The 18,211-nt window shown below is 49.2% G+C and overlaps 1 protein-coding gene across 1 annotated transcript in view; it reads left to right on the top strand.

Moving 5' to 3' along the window:
• Nucleotides 1-18,211, top strand: part of St6galnac3 (ST6 N-acetylgalactosaminide alpha-2,6-sialyltransferase 3) — a 513,109-nt gene that overhangs the window by 38,750 nt on the left and 456,148 nt on the right. The window lies entirely within an intron of this gene.

Genomic DNA, 18,211 nt, shown 5'->3' with positions numbered 1-18,211 from the left:
TCCAGGCTCATCCAGATCTTACCAGAATCCACGTGCTGACTGGATAACATGGTAATACTATTTCTTTCCTTCCTGCATCACCCAGGACTGGAAGTGCCTACCACCAAGATAAAATCATTTCCTGTGTATGCAGATGTTTGCAGACATTTACGATAACTGCCTCAGTTCTCTCTTCTGATGCGGAGGTTCAGAAAGCTTGATAAACTCCCAGCAGGTCTCTTGTTGAGTTAGATGGAAGATATCAAGGGTTGGGAAAAGCCAGACTTACCTCATGTCTCCTGAGAATGAAGACGTGCCGGGAGGAACTTACCGTGTAAGCAGGAACACCCAGACAGTGCGAACCCTGGCTTTGCATGTGAAGCACAGTAAGAGCTAGGTCCTGCTCCAGTGCCCACGGAACTCTGGTCCTTCTAGGCGGTGGTGTAAACAGCAAACAGTGTTACCATCACCCAAAGCGTGGCTCACTTTCACCAGCCTTGTCTTCCTGATTTTGTCTAGCTCACAGCAAGCAACTTCGCACGCAGATGGTGGGTCCCTTCTGCTTGACTGGTCTCGGCCTGGTAATTTGGATGGGTGTTCTTTACCAATGGTGGGTGAGCTTTGAGAACGTCTACCCTACAGATGGACAAACTAGAGATCAGTCCACAGTGCGGCATGGGTAGTTAATAACTAGAGACAGTTCTGTGCGTTCGGAACTGTATGTATACTCTATTTCAAGTGAGTTATCTGACCCTTCTGTTTTTTTTTTTTTTTCTTTATTTATTTAGCAGCAGCCCAGGCTGGCCTCAGACTCACTATGTAGTCTAGGATATCCCTAACTTCATATTCTCCTCCTCTTATCTCCCTGGTGCTGTGATTACAGGCATGCACCGTGGTGCCCAAGTTAGCCACTGCTGAGGGCAGCACCCCAGAGCTTCAGGCATGTTAGGGAAGTACTCCGCCAATCTAGCTACACTCTGGCCCTTCCGAATCTCAGTGCTCTGATGGTGACATGTTGATAAGGGGACTTCGTGGGAACGTGGTTCAGTACAGAAACACTTAATCACACAGTGAGTGTTTAGCAGTGTTCAGCATAACAACTGGCAGCAGTGGTTTTGGATATTATTATGAGCAGGAGTTATCAGCACCTAGAATTTGACAAGTGCTGTCTGTGGCTTTTCAGTCTGCCTTCTCCAAAGTCTGTGTCTATAGCTTCCGAACATCATCGGGTAAGCATCCTCCCGGCCTTCCCAACTCCAGAAAGCAGGTTTGGAGACAGGAGAGGTAATCCCAAATGAATGGCAGGTTTGTTAGGTCAGGCCCAGTCTGCTGGGTCTGGGGTGCAAGACCAGGCCCCATCTTCTGCCATAGTCCTATGTTGACTGCCTTGCCCTAGCCACTGCAGAGGACACACAGCAGTCGCTGGCTCCCTGGATTTGCATGCGAGGACACATGGAATTTGTAAAAGGTGCAGTTAGACACTGCTACCAACCTCAAACCTGTGAATATGAGAGGGTTGATAAGGCTCTGTGTTTTCTCCGAATCATATATATTTTTGATTATTAACATTTCTTGTTCAAATCTCCTGGTGATCAGAATATAGTTTATTGTTTTCTCTTGCTCAGTGGTAATGTTTTTACAAGAAAGCTGAGTTTGAAATCTCCTTGATACCAGAAAGACACTGGGTCTGGAGAGCCACGATTTGAGGACTGTTTCAGACCCTGGTATGTCAGCTGTATTTTAGGAAACAGTAGTCAAACATAAGTATAAGAACACGCCGTGTGGATGGGAAGGGGCTCTGAGGGCTGAGGTGCAGAAGGAATGGTGGAATGGCTAATATCAACACTTTGACTGGATTTAGAGGCGTATAGGAGACAAACCTGGGCATGTCTGTAAAATAAAATGTAGCTAGGTGGGAGGGACACTGCTAGGAGGTGTGGCCTTGTTGGGGTAGGTGTGGCCTGGTTGGAGGAAGTGTGCCACTCAGAGCAGACTTTGGGGTTCCCAGATGCTCAAGCCACGCTAAGTGTCTCACTCTCTCTCTCTTCCTTGCTGCCTGCTGATCCAGAGGTAGAACGCTCTGTTCCTCTCCAGCACTGTGTCTGCCTGTGTGCCACTGTGGTTCACACTGTGATGACAGTGGACTAAACCTCTGTACTGTTAAGTCAGCCCCAATTAAATGCTTTCCTTTATAAGAGTTGCTGTGGTCGTGGTGTGCCTTCACAGCCATGAAACCCTAAGGCAGATGGTAAGAAAATAGGATGCATTTGCCCTGGAAGGGAGGTTGAAATGAAAGCCTTTCTTAGTAGTTAAAAGCTAGTGGAAGAGAAAGGATTTTACTGACTTTCTCAAACTGTAGACTTGGAGGTGCATAGCTTAAGCTGCTTATGAAAAGCATTAGGGGGAAACTTAAATTGGAATGATTATAGCTAGTAAGGTAGTCAGTCAGTAAGCCCTCTGTGAGCCCACAGTACCAAGGCTGTGTCTAGTGACTGAGCCTCTATTTTATAGATGGGGAGTGTCTTACTTAGGGTCTCTATTCCTGCACAAAACACCATGACTGAAAAGCAAGCTGGGGAGGAAAGGGTTTATTTGGCTTACACCTCCACATCGCTGTTCATCACCAAAGGAAATAAGGACAGGAGCTCAGGCAGGGTAGGACCCTGGAGACAAGAGCTGATACAGAGGCCGTGGACTGATGCTGCTTACTGCCTTGTAAGCCAGGACCCTGGAGGCAGGAGCTGATGCCGTGGAGGGGTGCTGCTTACTGGCTAGCTCCTCATGGCCTGCTCATTCTCCTTTCTTATAGAGCCCAGGACTACCAGCCCAGAGATGGCACCACCCACCATGGGCTGGGGCCTCCCTCATTGATCACTAATTGAGAAGATGCTGAATCTCGTGGAGGCATTTCCTCAACTGAGGCTCCTTCCTCTCTGATGATTCTGACTTGGGTCAAGTTGATACACAAAGCCAGTACAGTGAGAGTGGGATTCTTGGAACCTGTGTGTGCACACTGAGGTGACCGGGACGCCAGCCTTGAAGAGACAGTGTCACCATCCTGGGCAAATGAGAGTGGAGCAGGTTCTGTGAACATAGCCTGCTGTGTCCCATGCAGTCAAGTGGGCCCCAACCAGAGCTGTTAAGACATGGCGGTTCAGTGGTGGGAAGGAGCGAGCCTGCAGGGCTGGAGATGATACACGGGTATGGTGTGTCCCTTGGATGATCACAGATAAAGTCTGGGAAGGCTGGCGAAGAGTGTCAGACCAAGAGTGGGAATGTCTGTGTGGTGATCTGGCGCTCCCTTGAAAATTGTAGCCGTTTGTTGTCCTGAACGGTTCTCTGCATCCGTGGAGCCTGGCAGGGTATAATGAGCTTTGTGGTGACGGAAGGCTTAGAAGGGTCTCCGTGAGAAATAACTGCCATTGCCGATGGGTTAGAGACCAACTTATCACGGTAACAGATACCTTACATTAGCGGCTCACTGTGAACACTTGCGTGGAGTGTCATTCTCCTTGGATCCCAGGGGAAGACAAGATTTAGCCTCTTTTTCAGGAGGTACTGAAGCTTGGGGAAACTGAAGGACATGCTCAAGGTCACAGGAAGTGTGGCTCTCCCTGTGAGATCTTACGGGTGGATAGTGTTGGCTCTACTTGGGCAGACAATTGGCCTCTCAGGGGCCATGGGCCCTCAGCAAATCTTTGGGCTCTCTGGCTCAGTCAGGGGCATCACAGACAACCAGGTACACTTTGGCTCCTTTGTAGAAAATGCCGTCCACTCACAGTTGCAGAGGGAGACTGGGGGCCCAGGGCACTGGGTTCCTCTGGAGGCCACAGGAACTGCTGTTTCTCTACGGGTCTTACTGTGGTCCTGCTCCACTGCCTCTTCTGCTCCTTCATCACCTCTTCCTGTAACTCTGGTCCGCCTGTATCCATTCTCCCTTTGTGATAAACCTGTGGTTACACTGCCCCCCTCCCCTTTGTCCCAATAACACCCCAGGTCAAGATCCCACGTTCATATCTCTGCAGGCTGTCTTTAGCCACAGTGTGTTATACACTGCTCAGCTTTGGAGGTGAGGATCGAGGCATCTGGGGGGGGGGGGCACTGTTTGCTTTGCCCTAGCAGGTCCTAGGTTTAAATCAAGGCATGCCTTCCATTCTTCATCCATCAGTCCACGACATATCCCACTGGGATCTCCCCAGCACTGCCTAGCCTCTGTTCTCTCTCACTGGGACTGCTGATGCTGGCTTTTGCCTCTGGTCCTCCGCTCTCAGCCTGACCCTCACTTCTGTTCTTCATGCTCCGTCCACACATTTGAAAATGTGGCAGATCTCACCTACCCTCCGCTCAGGCTCTTCCTGAACACGTTTTGTCTTGCTCAGCGAAAAACTCCAAGATTTCTTTTGCAGGTTCCAGGCCTCATGGAGCCCCAAACTCCAACTGGCATTCTGGTTCAAGCTCAACAATGCTCCCTTCTTCACACTTCTGTGGCCACAGCAGCCCTCCTGCTCCGTCTGTTGTTGTTGTGGGTCTGTGTGTGAGGTTGTGTGTAGACGCCAGAGGACAACAACAGGTGTCAGTGTTCAGGGACTTTTGACCTTTGCTTGAGGTAGGGTCTCTTGTTGGTCTGGCTAGGTGACCAGTGAGCGTCCAGGGATCTACCTGTTTCTGCCTTTCCTCTCCTGGTAATCTCCCAGGTGTAATCTCAGGCCATTACAGTGGCCATACCCACTTTGCACACGGGTTCTGATCTCGGTTGAGGGTCAGTGCTTTATCAGTGGAGTTGCCTCCTCCGCCCCTTCCTGCCGTTTTCGCCTTATCCGGGACAGTTTTCTGTGAGTGAGATACTGGCAAGACTCTGCATCAAACTTGACCCCTCGTAGCCCTCTGTCCTGTCATTCTCACCAACCAGGTATGGTCACTTTGCCCTACTTTGTTTTTGTGGCCAAGCATGTCATGCGACATACAGTGTGTTACTTACATCTGTGCCGTCTGCCTTCCTCTGGGAGAGGCTCATTCACAAGGTCGGGGCAGCAGTGTCTGAGAGCCTGGGATGGTGTCTGCACGTGGGAAGACCTCAGTGAGTGAAGCCTGGACTTTAGGTCTTGGTCTTGTCCAGGTTGTGGTGTGTCCTCTCTGCTCTTGTGTCTTCTTCATGGGCAGGTAAGAAAGGCGTGATTTTGTTATATCAGCAATTTCTTTGTTTTTGACTCCTTTGTAAGTATTGGGGGGCATGGGGCAAATGCAGCTTGTACCTTGGAAGGGCATCGGCAGATAGGCAAATGGTTCTTCCCTCCTTCCCCAGTGAGGGTCTTTCTGCTCCCAGCAAAGCACCAAGCTACTTCCCAGTCATTTCCCTTCTTGGCAGCATCCTTTCCTGTCCATGGTACTCAGTGTTACCCTCTCACAGTGGGAGTGACTGCACACAGTGTTTGCATAACTCAGAGAGGCTCCCTGAGTAAGCACAGTTTAGGGTGCGTTTAACATGGAGATGGTTATACTCCTTAAACCCCAAACAGCTGAACTCTCATGTTCTGGAAGTGTTTGTCACTCCCCACAGAGGAGCCTGAAGTCTGAGAGCAGGCAGTATCATCTCCCTCAGCTCAGCTTGAGTCTGCTGAGCATCTTCTGTGTGCCAGAGACTGAGGTGACTGGAGGAGACAGAGTATGCCTGGCTCTGGTCCCTGCCCTGGAGGAGCTGTGGGCTACATCTGTGCAACAGAGAGTGGTCCATGGACCCACGTTGTGGAACTCATCTTGAGACCCCCTTAGACTTGGAGGATTCCAGACCCAGATCTCATGAATTCCATTCTGCATTTTGATTGAGTGTCTTGGTGATTGACATACATGTTAATTTTTAAGAAGCATTGGTGTAGGGTGAGTGACTAGTGTGTGAATGGTAGCTGAGTGTGGTTAGATTCTGTAGGGAAGGAGCAGGAAGCAGGAGCTGTCCACGGAGCACAGTCAGCTTTTGTCTGTGTATAGGTGGTTTGCTGGGAATGGCAGTTGGGGGTTGGCGTGAGTACTGGTCAGGAAAATAACTTAGTGAGGTCATAAGTGAGGCCAGCTTGCCAGGAAGGATGCACGTCTGATAACCACAGCTTCCACGTGCACAGGGTAATGATGTAGTAATGGCAGCCACCATGTGTGTGGCTCCCAGCATGCTCCAGGCCTGTTTCTTCTTCTATTTCTAGTGCATCGATTTCGCTACATTAACTCATTTTAATTCTTTGGAAAGTACAGACAGTTATTCTCCTATCTGAGTCTCTTTTTAGAAAAGGAAGCTCACTCCCAGAGGTGAAGTAATTTGCTCAAGGTCACATGGCTAGCTGATTTTAATTTCTCATCAAAGCCTGGTCCATTAACCCATGGCCATCATTCTGTGTGTGTGTCTGCGCAGATGTGTATGTGTGCATGTGTATGTCTGCATGTGTGAACATGTATGCATGCATGTATACATGTATGTATGCATACACACATGTGCATGCATTATGCAGGTGCATGAGAGATCAAGCACTCACAGTCTATGTATATGGCTAGAGCATGAAATAGGTGGCCAGGGTGGTCAGCGCCTGTGGTGGGTGGGAAGCCCAGGGCAGGTGGGAACCTGCTTCTACCTCACCGGCATCAGGATCAACATTTCCTTTATTAATTCTCGTGCTTTCTCAGGGTCAAGTTTCTAACAACTTAAGTGTTCTCCAAAGAGTAAAAGAATGTGACTTCTCACACAGCAGTCAGAGGCTCAGAAGCTGGAGAAGGGAGGAAGCCAACATTGCCTGGACTTCTGCTGATGGCTGGAGGGCAGGGTGACTCTCGGTGGGCATTTTCCCTCATCTCCTCCTTCCTCCTGGGAACAGCTTTATTGCTGGGGAGTCAGAGACAGGTGGGAAGTCCAGTTAGCGTCCTTGGAAAGCCATGCCCTGTTCTGTCAAGGTGACTAAAGATTTTGAGCAGTTCTGGATGGAGACATGGACCAGGCTGGATCATGGCGTGTCTCCATGGTGAGCTGCTCCACCTGACCTTGCCTGGTGCTGCACCTGACCTTCCCTGAGGCAGCAGCCCGTCCCTCAGTGAGGCCCTGCAGCGCCTACCACCTACTGTGCCCTGCCAAGCTGTATTGACTCTGCCCCCCCCATCTGATTTCCATTTCAAAGAAGGTGCCCTTTACTGTATGGTTAAGCACAGACCACAGTCAGCCTGCTTCCCTAACTTTCTTTTTTCCTTTTGTGATGGTGGGGGCAGGGCGAGGAGGTGGGGGTGTGTTTGGAAGAAGTGCACACCATGGGGGGGGGTTTGATGAAAACCCCTTCTAAGAAATTTTCAGAAAAAATCATTAAAAAATATATTTTAAAGGCTCCTCAATTGTTCTTCTGGGTTTGTAATTCTATTTCCCTGCCTTGAAGAGAGCACTTGTTCACTATTAAAAAAAAAAAATAAAATAAACGAAGATAAGCATTCCATTAATAGTTTCTATTATTGGTTACTTGAATATTTTATATTGTATGGATTAAGTGAGATATATCAAAGTTAATTTTACGTGTTTCACTTTTACTTCTTGTTAAAGCTGTTACTGTTACTAGACAATTAAAAGCCACACATGTGGCTTGAGTGATATTTCTCTGGGGCAGCTCCTCTCTGAGCTTATTTCAGCAGGAGCAGTCAACAAGTCCTGTGCCTGCCGGATTCCGGATTCCGTTTGTGCAGCGAAAGGGCCAAGAAATCGATTCCCTGGCTTCTTTGCTTCAGGGATGGCAATCAGGTGCTCGCCAGGTGTCAGCACGGTGCGGACTGCTCGCCAGTGGCATCTGGTTGGCTGTTGGCCTCTGTTCTCTGGCATCTGGTTGGCTGTTGGTCTCCGTTCTCTGGGACTCCTTGGCCGTGCCCCTCACAGCTCCCCCTGCTGGAAGTGACAGTGATCCTCACAGTGCTGACTCTTCCACCCTGCCCAGCTTTGAGACTCCGCTTCTTACTGAATCACTTTCAGCTGGCAGCGTGAAGTCTTGTGGTCCATCTGGAAAGAGTCATAAAGTCCCCTTGACATGTTATTTTAGTGCCTAGAGTACACTGAGATCGGAGCGGGTGTTACAGAGAGGGCGTTTCCCATCAGTGGACAGCGCACCCTTATGTAGATGGCTTCTGAGCCTTTTCTGCTAACTGCTTCTGCCATCCTCTGAGCCCTGTGAACCTGGGTGGTGGTGTGCGTTTCTCTGCCTTGTCTTTAATACTGATAATGACATCTTCCTGAGGAGTCTTTACCACTTGTGGCCCGGCCAGGTTTCCTCTGATGGTCACCGCACCAGCTCCCGCTTTTATCCTGCGCCTCTGTGTTAGGAGCTCGTTTAGATGGACGAGTCAGTTGAGTGGGGCCCTGTGGAAAGCTTCGTTCAGTTTGTGTAAATCTTCCTCCTGCTGGTGGATACAGCGGCTCCCCTCGGATTTGGTCTGGAAATCTAACTGGATGTGCAAGATAATATAGACCTTCGACCACTACCACCACAGTCGGCCTCACATAGAAAAGGGCCTCATTGCTTTGCTTTGAGATATGCTATTTTTTAAGAAGTCTATCTCGAGAGTCTTGCTGATAAGTTACTTCTAGTCTTTCAAGAGAAACTAAAGCAGAGAAGTCTGTTTTCTCAGTCATCCCCCTCCTCCCCATGTGCTCCTCCTTAGTGCCCTTCCGTCTCTTCCTGCCTCTTCCTCTTTGTTCTCTTCCTCTTGGGTGTATATCTACCTTGGGCCCTGTTTCAACCGGAATGAATGACGAATCACAAAACTCGCCAAATAATTACCTTAATGGAAAGATCTTTCTCCTTCTCCTTCCTCCCGCACCGTGATTCCTATAAGTAAATAGTTTCGTTATAAAGTACACCCCCCGTCAGGTGAGAACCCTTCGTACATAGAAGCTCCCTTATAAACGAGTCTCGGAGGAACAGCATGTAATGGGAACAAGTGGGGACCTTGGGTCAGGACCCGGGTCAGACCTCAGTCATTAGCTTTATCACTGCTGTGACACAGTGCCTGGCAACAGGATGGTGGAGAAGGAAGGGGGGTTGGGTCATGGTTGGATATGGTCCATCGTGGAAGGAGCGGGAGGCAGCAGGTGACTCTGTCCACAGTCAGCAGAGAGATGAGCTGTGGTGCTCCTTTCTCTTTTCTCTCTTTAAACCAGTCAGCCTGTGAGTGGTTGCCGGCCACATTTAGAGCGAGTCTTTCCACCTCAGCCAACGCTCACAGGCACGCCCAGACCTGTGTTTCCTAGGCGGCTTCAGAGACCCCCAGCTCTCTGCTTACACTGGACAGAGGTTGCCAGGCTCCGTGTTCCTGTGAATTTGTCTGACACCCTCCACCCTGTATGTGTGTGAGAAAAGAAAGAGGAGTGGACGTTCCACGGGTGCTCAGTCGCAAACGGCTGCCATGGGAAGGTTGATGAATACACATCAGTGCCTTCCCAAGATCAACAAGCCCTGCTCCTTCATTTCTGCAGTCAGCCTGACTCTGCGCTTCTAAAACCGTCCTCCAGGGACCGAGGGGGCACTGCAGACTCCCTACATTGATCAAGATTAATTATGGCTGCACAGGACCCAAGTCCATTGTCCTCATTCTCTGTCTGCGTTTCTCGGCTCTACTTCAGGTCTATATCTAGAAGTTACAACTCACTGACACAGAGTGTGTGCAGAGAGAAGTTTCAGATATTGATCCCAGCTGCGGGGTCCCAGCCCGTGGAGGATAGACAAGTGTGTCAGTTCTATCTACTCATTGTGTCATCTAGGGTGGGAGCCCAGCAGGGAGTCAGCCCACAGGTTCTGATGAGACCATGTGGTGTTCATAGAAGGGAAGCGCAAGCAGTGCTCTGAGGTATGTGTCACAGGATAGCGGGTCCCGCAGGATAGCTGTCACAGGATGAGACTGCCTCAACTACCTTATCATGGGGGGCCAGGGAGTATGGGGGTGGGGTGGCTAAGATAGAAAAGTTGGGCCAGCCAATTACCGTGGTGTACCCACACAAAGGGATATGGCATATTCAAAATAAAGATTTCTCCTAAGTAGGAAGAGAAATCTGGAGACCAGGGGTATCTCCAGATAAGGGGACGTTTTAGATTCAGAGTAACAATTGGGAGGCTACGTCAGGCAATGGTTGCTTCATTACAATACGAGGAAAAAAGAAATCAGACAGAAAAGCAAACGTGTCACACCCAGCAGGACCAGTGGTCACCCGAGGGGGAATACTTCTGTCTGCACGGCTGAGGTGATGACGAGTAAGGAGGCCATGGCTCAGACCGTTCTGACAGCTGCTGCTCAAGCACACACTGCTTCTTTTCTTTTCTTTTCTTAAAGGTTTAATGTATGAGTACACTGTTGCTGTCTTCAGACACAAGAGGGCATCTGATCCCATTACAAATGGTTGTGAGCCACCATGTGGTTGCTGGGAATTGAACTCAGGACCTCTGGCAGAGCAGTCAGTGCTCTTAGCTGCTGAGCCGTCTCTCCAACCCCCACGCTTCTTCTCCATCAGGGGAGGCGAGCCCTGCTAGTCCTGAGGGCCAGGTCTACGGTGTTAGGTGTTCACACCAGGTCTATTGAAGTGTTCCCTGTCGTTTTATTCGAGCGTATCTGTATGCCTGGATACCCAAATGCAACCGGCCATTACTTTGGCTACAGGAAATGACCAGCCGAATGGGACCTCTCTGTCCTCTGCCCGACATGATCGATCCTCCAGGGAAGCAAGACACCTCTTTGGGAGAAAGGCACTGTACTCCCATAGAGGTCTGGAAGGAATCATATACCCTGGGGCTAAGGTGACCTCCACAGGGGGTGATTCTTATATTAATCAGTTCTGCTATGCAGACCCTGCCAGCTAACAGCCTGTGACTTGAGAAAAATTACACATCCATCCCTGTCCAAAATTCCACTATGCGTCAGGAAATAAGCCTTTGGGGCCCTCTCCGATTCATACTGCAGACAGCTTTATAGCTGGGGGTGGCTGCACGGGTCTGCAGCCCTGTAATGTAGTTAGTTATTGGGGTGTGGATGCAGTTGGATCAACAAGCTCCCTGGCCTGCAAGCCTGGCTGAAATAGCTACATGTTCAGTAAGAGACCTTATCTCAGGGAAGGGGAAGGCAGAGCGGAAGCGTTCCCCTGGCGTCCATATCTATGCCATCTGCATACACACATGTACATGCATATGTACACTTGCAAAATAAACCAACAAAGAAAGCCCCAGAGACCAGAGGGGAAGAAGTCTGGAATGCCAACCAAGCCCCCAGAGAGCCACAGCGAGGTGCACCACCTTGCTAATCATGTTTCTCGATGCCCCCATGGTTTATGGTCTAGTCTTCTGTTCCATCATGACTATGGTGTCCGGTGTTACGGAATCATGCTCCTTGCTTTGTAGCCTGTGGTGGGGAAGAAGCCTGATCAGACTGGACTGGGTGGAGCATTCAGATGCACAGCAGAGCTTTCCTTTAGATAGCAGCGCTGGCATTCCTCTCTCTATCTCTAGTAGGTGTCGCCTGCTGGGCTAAGCCAGAGGAGTGCAGCTGTGTGGTTCATCTGTCACACCCAGAACTGCCGATGCTCTTTGCCAGTATATCCTAACTCTTGCACTGCTTGGGTTTGCTGGTGGGAATCACAAGATTATGTCACATTCTTGGTTTCTGATTGCTCAGCAACTGCCTTCCTGGCTCCGACTCGGCCTTCCTTGGCAATGGGCACCCATGACCGGTTCTGATGACCCTGCAGCAAGTGACTGTCGGAACTTGCTTTATACAGGATCTATCTTCCACCTCAGGAATTCTATCTGATGGCCTTTTGCTGTGAGAACTGAATGAGTGACTGACTGTATTCCACACCACAAGCTGTCGCCATGTCCTGTCTCCCATGCAAAATCCTTAATAGTCTAGTCATTTGGTTATCAATATCCTGTCAATCAAGATTCTATATGTCGATACCACACTCAGCTTTTAAGAAATTAATTTTATTTATTTGTTTTGTGTGTGTGTGTGGATGCCTCTCCTGCATGAATGTCTATCATTTGCATACGGGGAGCCTGAAGAAGGAGCCCTGGAACTGGAGTCCCAGGCAACTGTCGGCTGCTATGTGGGTGCTGGGAATTGAACCTGGGTCCTCTGCAAGATCGCTATTGGCTTTTCACTACTGAGGCCTCTCTTTAGCTCCAACAAAGCCTTTTAACTTTCTTTTTAATTTTTATTTACTTTTTCCTGTGGGTGAAAAGGGTCGAACTCAGTTCTCCACGCTTCCGAGGCAAACGCTTTGCCGACTATGCCCCTCCTCAGCACTTTCTTATGACTTAACACATTTTAACAGCTATCAAGTATTCCCATCTAAATAGACCACACTGTAAACTGAACATCAGGGAGGGACTTGAGTCATAGCAGACTGTCTGTCACCCCAAAGAATCCCTCTCCTGGGCGGTTCTGACCAGCAGGTGCAGGCCAGCGGAATGTGCCAGATGCTCCTCTCATCTGTTTCCACGCATGGGCCTCCACTCCAGGCTTGGGATCACATGACGGGTTTCTAGCATCCCCTGTGGCCCTCCATGGAGCAGAGTGCACAGAGGCCATCTTAGAAGCTTTGTCCAAGGTGTGCCCTTGAGTCTGTGACTCAAAGGGAAATCCATTCGCAACTGACTTTCAGCATTGGCTCGCTGAAGGCCCGACCGCCCAGCTTGCTCCTCTGCGGTGTTCAGGAATCTTCTCTCACAGACTGGAAATCACCACCACCCACAATTAACAGGCTCACAGGACTTACCACAGCGCCTTGGCTTCGGAACTTTATTCTGTTCCTTGTAAATAGCCAGCAAAGAGGCAGCTGCAGACCATGTCTAAGTGCACGTTCAAAGGCCAGACTCCAAGGGTGTGAACAAACCTGGTCAGTAGCTGTTTAAAATGTGTTTATTTCTGTCAAGAGACAGACTTTGTCCAGAACAAAGTCTGTTGTCAGGGCACTGACCGTTCGTTGATATACAGCTTACAGATAAAAGCATTTCCATGGCTTGGTAATGTGTGAGGGTTTTGACAAACTCAATTTTCATCTTATCATGTGGTATTTTCTATGACTCAGTGGAGAGATCCCAAGCTAATTCTACCTTGGTTCTTTTGGAGAGAGAAAGAAGAAAAGCATCAATGGTAGTGACCAGCCGTGTGTGGGATTGGTGTGCATGCCAAGTCTGCTTCAGATGAGCAAACCCAGGAAAATTCCTACCGATAAGTAGCTTTCACAGTTGGCCGAACAGCAGAGCTTGGGAAGCCTCTGGCTCCGGGCTCCGGGCTCTGGGGCACCTCAGATCTAATCTAGTTCTAGGAAACTAGATTTAAATATTCAGAAAGCGGTTCCTTTCTTTTCACTCCCTTGCTTAGGATGAGTTTGAATTACAGTCTTTGTCTCGAAGTTCTTCCTAAGAGTATTTTATCCAAAACTAACAAATTTATAGGCGTCAGAAATGGTGTTTTTTTATACCAGTCATGAGAATAATCCTGCTGTCACTTGCATGAGACTGTTCCCAGGGTTATTTACACAGGGTCACAGCCAATCATAGGAGCTTGAGAAAGCAGCATCTTTTAAATTCACAATGGATTGTGTGTCAGTGTTTTTCCAGAAAGGAAAACTCAGATTGACTTAGTCGCTTGGTTCAGATTCTAGAGTCAGGAAATGCGACCCCAGAAGCCAGGCCTGCTTCCCTTGGACACCTGCCATTGCTGTCAGCTCTCCTGCCTCTTGCTCTGCCCCTGTGTGGTGGACACCATGACTCAGCTAAATGACCAGGTGTCTGAACCCTCTGTGCTCTCAGTCCTGGCTGTCTTCTTCCCTGTGCAGGGTACCCAGGCTTCTCTTTCCAGTCTCCTTTTGCTGTTAGCTATTTGCACACCTCGCATCTGAGGGAGTTCTGGAAATATGGCGGCCAATCGAGTACCAGTGAGCCTTGCTCTGAGCACCACCTTCCCAGGCCACGTGTTAGGAGATACATGTTTCTGTGTCCCGTGTTCCCATGATCGTGACTGCAGTATGTGTGGAGTAGGCAGAGGTGTGGGGATCTAAGCAAAGGCTAGGGACGTGCAAGATAGCCAGCTGTAAGCACACACTGGTACTGGAGCACAACCCCTCCCCACTGCCATCCCCATCCCAGAGGAAACTGGAATTCAAGCAGTCCTTAGTCTGTATTTGTACTGACCTGTATTTGCGTGAAAGCCGCATTGCGTGTGTGTATGGCCGTGTGAGAGAATGGGCACTTGCATGTAAACTCTGTCATGCCTACGGAGACTAAAGGACAGCCCCAGGCAGCAGCTTCCTAGTCTGTTGTTTTTCTCTGAAGGGAACTGGCCTGTGTGGGACCATGGGCCCAAGCTGACGATTCTCTGAGGTGAAAGTCTTTTCAAGGGTTTTAACTTTTTGGTCAAAGTCAGAAGGCTTGTCAGTTCTAGAGGAAATGTTTGTTTGAACTAGCTAACTTTCTTCCTCTCCCTTTTCTCCCTTCCCTTGCTCTCTCCCTGTCTCTCTCATGTGGACTCTTTTGAGGCTAGCATGAGCTGTATATGAAACCCCTTCTTGACAATGCTCCCCCGCCTCCCAAAAAGAAAGATGAAATGCATGCTCGCTGTCAGGGAGATCTGACAGTCCTGCAAAGATCATCCTCTGAAATCTCAGAGTTTTAAAAAAGTGCTCAGGGTGGGAACATGTCTGAACATGAAGTCCTAGTGAGCTGACAGCACTGTGTCTATCACAAGCATCTCCATGAAGAGGAGGTAGGGTGCCTCTGGAGGGGTGCTGGTATTCCCAGCCTGGGCTGTAGCAGTTGAGGAGCTATGGTGTTCAGCCAGAGGCGGGATGCAAGACCAGTGCTTAAAAGCATCTGCATGGGCTGAGATGGCTCAGGCGATAAAGTGCTTGCTATGCAAGTGTGAGGACCCAAGTTCAAATCCCCAGAAACCCATGTAAAGGTGGGTGTATTAGCATGGATATGTATCCCTGTGCCCTTACAATGAGGTGAAAGGTCGAGAAGGAGAGTCCTGGGAAGCCCACAGGCTGGCTAGCCTGGGATACACGCAGCATCAGGAAATGACATGGTAAAATGGGGACCGACACCTGCGGTTGTCCTTTGCCTTCCACAGGCATGACATAGCCTGCATGCAAGTGCACACATGCACCACAATACACATAGTCATGCACACACATACATGCCATGCACACACATACACCACACAATAGATACGGCAACACGGAAGCAGGCTGGGTATGTGTGCCTGCAGCCATGACTCCGGCGAGGTGGATGCAGAACAGTCATGAGTTCAGTGCCAGCCTGGGCAACATGAGATTCAGTCACCAAATCTCAAAGGCTAGGGAGGTTAAGAACACATGCTGGTCTTTCAGAGGACCAGAGATCCACTCCCAGCACCTACATCCTGAAGCTCTTAAGCCCCTGTAACTCCACCTCCTTCTGGCTCTGTAGACACCTCATGGGCACATACCCTCACAGAGACACATACATGTGCATATGATTAAAAACAAGGCATCTTTAAAAAGTTAAGCCAGACAGGCGTCATGGCTCTGGGGCAGCGCTGGATGCTGAGGCTTAGCCTCTCTTGTCTGTTTATTCAGACTTCCATTTACCGCTTAGACTGCCAGTCCAGTGGCCCCTTACCTCTCAGCTGCTGTGAGAAGCTCCCGAGGCAGGGGGATTACTGTCAGGTCTCCAGGGCATGGCTCTGTAAAGGCCTCAAAAAAGCAGTCTGTCAAGCCTTCTCTTTTCCTCCCGTGAAGTTTTTAAGCATATACATCTATACATACCACCACACAGATGTTGAGTGAACTATGTGCATATGTAGTATATACATAAACATATACATCCATAGACCTCCCCACATATCCACAGCCCCTGTATATTCATGCATACGTACATGTGTGTTCTTACTCATGTAGGCAAACACAGGGGAACACATACATGATCACATTATGCATGTACTGTTTCTAGGGAAGACTGGCCCACGTAGGGCAGCACTCTCTTATTTTCAGAGGACCCCTCCCTGGGCTTTCATGGTGCAGGAGGGTGGTGTGAGCCTTTTAAACTGTACGTATTTCCTCTCGTAGTTGTGTCTTGGTGACAGAAATTCTGTCAGTCGAGAAGAGATTCTAAAAGAAAATGGTCTAAGAAAATAAATACCTTTGTCACATATGTCCTTGTCTGGTGCCTGGGGTGACCTGGGGTTTGGAGGGTTCTGGTTTGGACATAAGCAAGCTGAGCCAGACACCGGCCTTTTCCAAACTCTAGATTCCTCACCCATAAATGACGCTGTCTGCAGCCATGGCTCTCAGTGGCTCTGCTCTGTCTGTCCTGATGGCCGAGGAAGTCAGAAGAAAGTCAGATGCTCTCTCATTCAGGCATGAGACTGACCTGAATCCTCGGTGTCTGGAGGAGGACCTGGATGACGGAGCGGACCACAGATACCTCGCTTCCTCCAGTCTCTAAACGCTCACGTCAGGTGGACCTTATTGCGATCCAGGCTCTCGAACAATATAATTGGCTTAATTTTAGTTTTCTGATTCCAGGAGTGCACGCTTCCCCTGCCTGTCTCTTGTCTTATTGATTTTGATAGCAAGAGATTAATCTGGTGCTCCGAGGAGCTGGGCATCAAGAGCTCTCCAGCAAGGAGCAATTTTGCCCTCTGGCTGCCTAGTGCTCACATATCTCTCATCAACAATTTGTGGGTCTCACCCCCCTGTGCCCCACAAACCCCGATCTCCACCCTTTGGCTTAGAACTGTCTTTGCAGTGCCCCTGAAGGGAGGAGGAGGAAGGCCAGCCTTTCTTTAGCCACATGAAGCCTGCATGGAGCCTGATGGGATTGGTCTGCTCCTGCTCTGTTGTATGCAAGACAGCTCCTGCTTACCACTCACCCCAGTTTTAGCTGTCCGTGTCCGTGGATCCTTGGGCTAGCTTTAGCATATAGATTTCAGATTACATTGGAATTGCCTATGGCTTTCTGTGTTTCTTACTTCACAATTAGACCCCGAAAAACAGAGTTTAGCCTTGTTTCTCATGCACGTGGTAACTTGAGTAGCTAGCTATCCACACCATATTTCCTGAAGTAGTCAATGACTTGAGTTAATCGGGATGATGTCATTGACTTTATTAATTAACTCAGCGACTTGAGTTAATCCAGATGAGAACATTTGGGGGTGCTGATAGCTTGAAAACATGGTTTCCAACAGGACAGTGGGTACTTAACAGTACCGGCTGACAGGTGTCCAAAGTGTGGTGATTAGCTGTCCCCCATGTGTTTCATGGTGCTAGTTACAGCATTATCTAACCATTTCCATGGTGGGGGAAGTTCCAAGGCTGTCCCTTCCCCTGGATTATAGAGGTGTTCTCTGTAACCCATGGAGGAGGTAAGCCCATCTGTGCTATGCTGAGTTGGCAGATGCCTTCACACACTGCCGTGCTAGACTTAGGGTTTAATATAGTCCTTCAGACAGTGCCTTAGGCCCTCTGTGCATCAGGTCCTTACAGAGGGCCTATGCTCTGCTCTTTAGTCATCTGAGCTTGTACAGCATCACCATCAGAGTAGGGGAGTCAAGACCTAACGAGACGGAATGTACTTTTTACAAAAAGGGAAAAGCATTGCAGATTGAAGCTTGCGTTCTGTACAGGTAGTCGGAATCAGGTTTATGAGTGGCAGGACAGAACAACAACAGAAAAGAGAAACAAACAGAAACACTAAAGATTTCTTTCCACTTAAAGCATTCATTAGGACCTGGAGCCAAGTACAACAATCCCAGGATGAAGGGGAGGATAAGGAACCAGGTTCAAGGTCAGCCTGGCCTCTGTCTAAGAAAAAACGCATATAGAGAAAACCAACAAATCTGCAAACAGCAAGAAACAAAACAAAAACTGTCTTGTGGTTTTGCTCATATTTATCTTGAGTACTTTATCTGGGCACCTGCAGTCACTCTAAAGACTCAGCGGGGTGACATTTTGGGCTAGCCTGAGCTATGTGGCAAGCAGCATGAACAGATCTTACTGTGGAGGCCTGCGGTCCTGGACCACACGGCTCACTTCCTTTCTGTTCCTAGTTTACCTCAGCGTCAGGAGCCGGTGGTTTGGAGCCCAGAGAGTTGAGGAGGAGGGTTAGGTCGGTGAGTGAACACGCCGCCTTTACAGCCCCGACTCCCTCCGCTTGAAAATGCTGGCCTGTAGCCAGTGCAGGGAGAGGGTGAAGGAGGG

Source organism: Mus caroli, chromosome 3 (assembly GCF_900094665.2).
Source record: "Mus caroli chromosome 3, CAROLI_EIJ_v1.1, whole genome shotgun sequence".
Taxonomy (NCBI): domain Eukaryota; kingdom Metazoa; phylum Chordata; class Mammalia; order Rodentia; family Muridae; genus Mus; species Mus caroli.
Note: the sequence above shows the minus strand (reverse complement) of the source record. Positions and strands in the feature narration are given on the sequence as shown.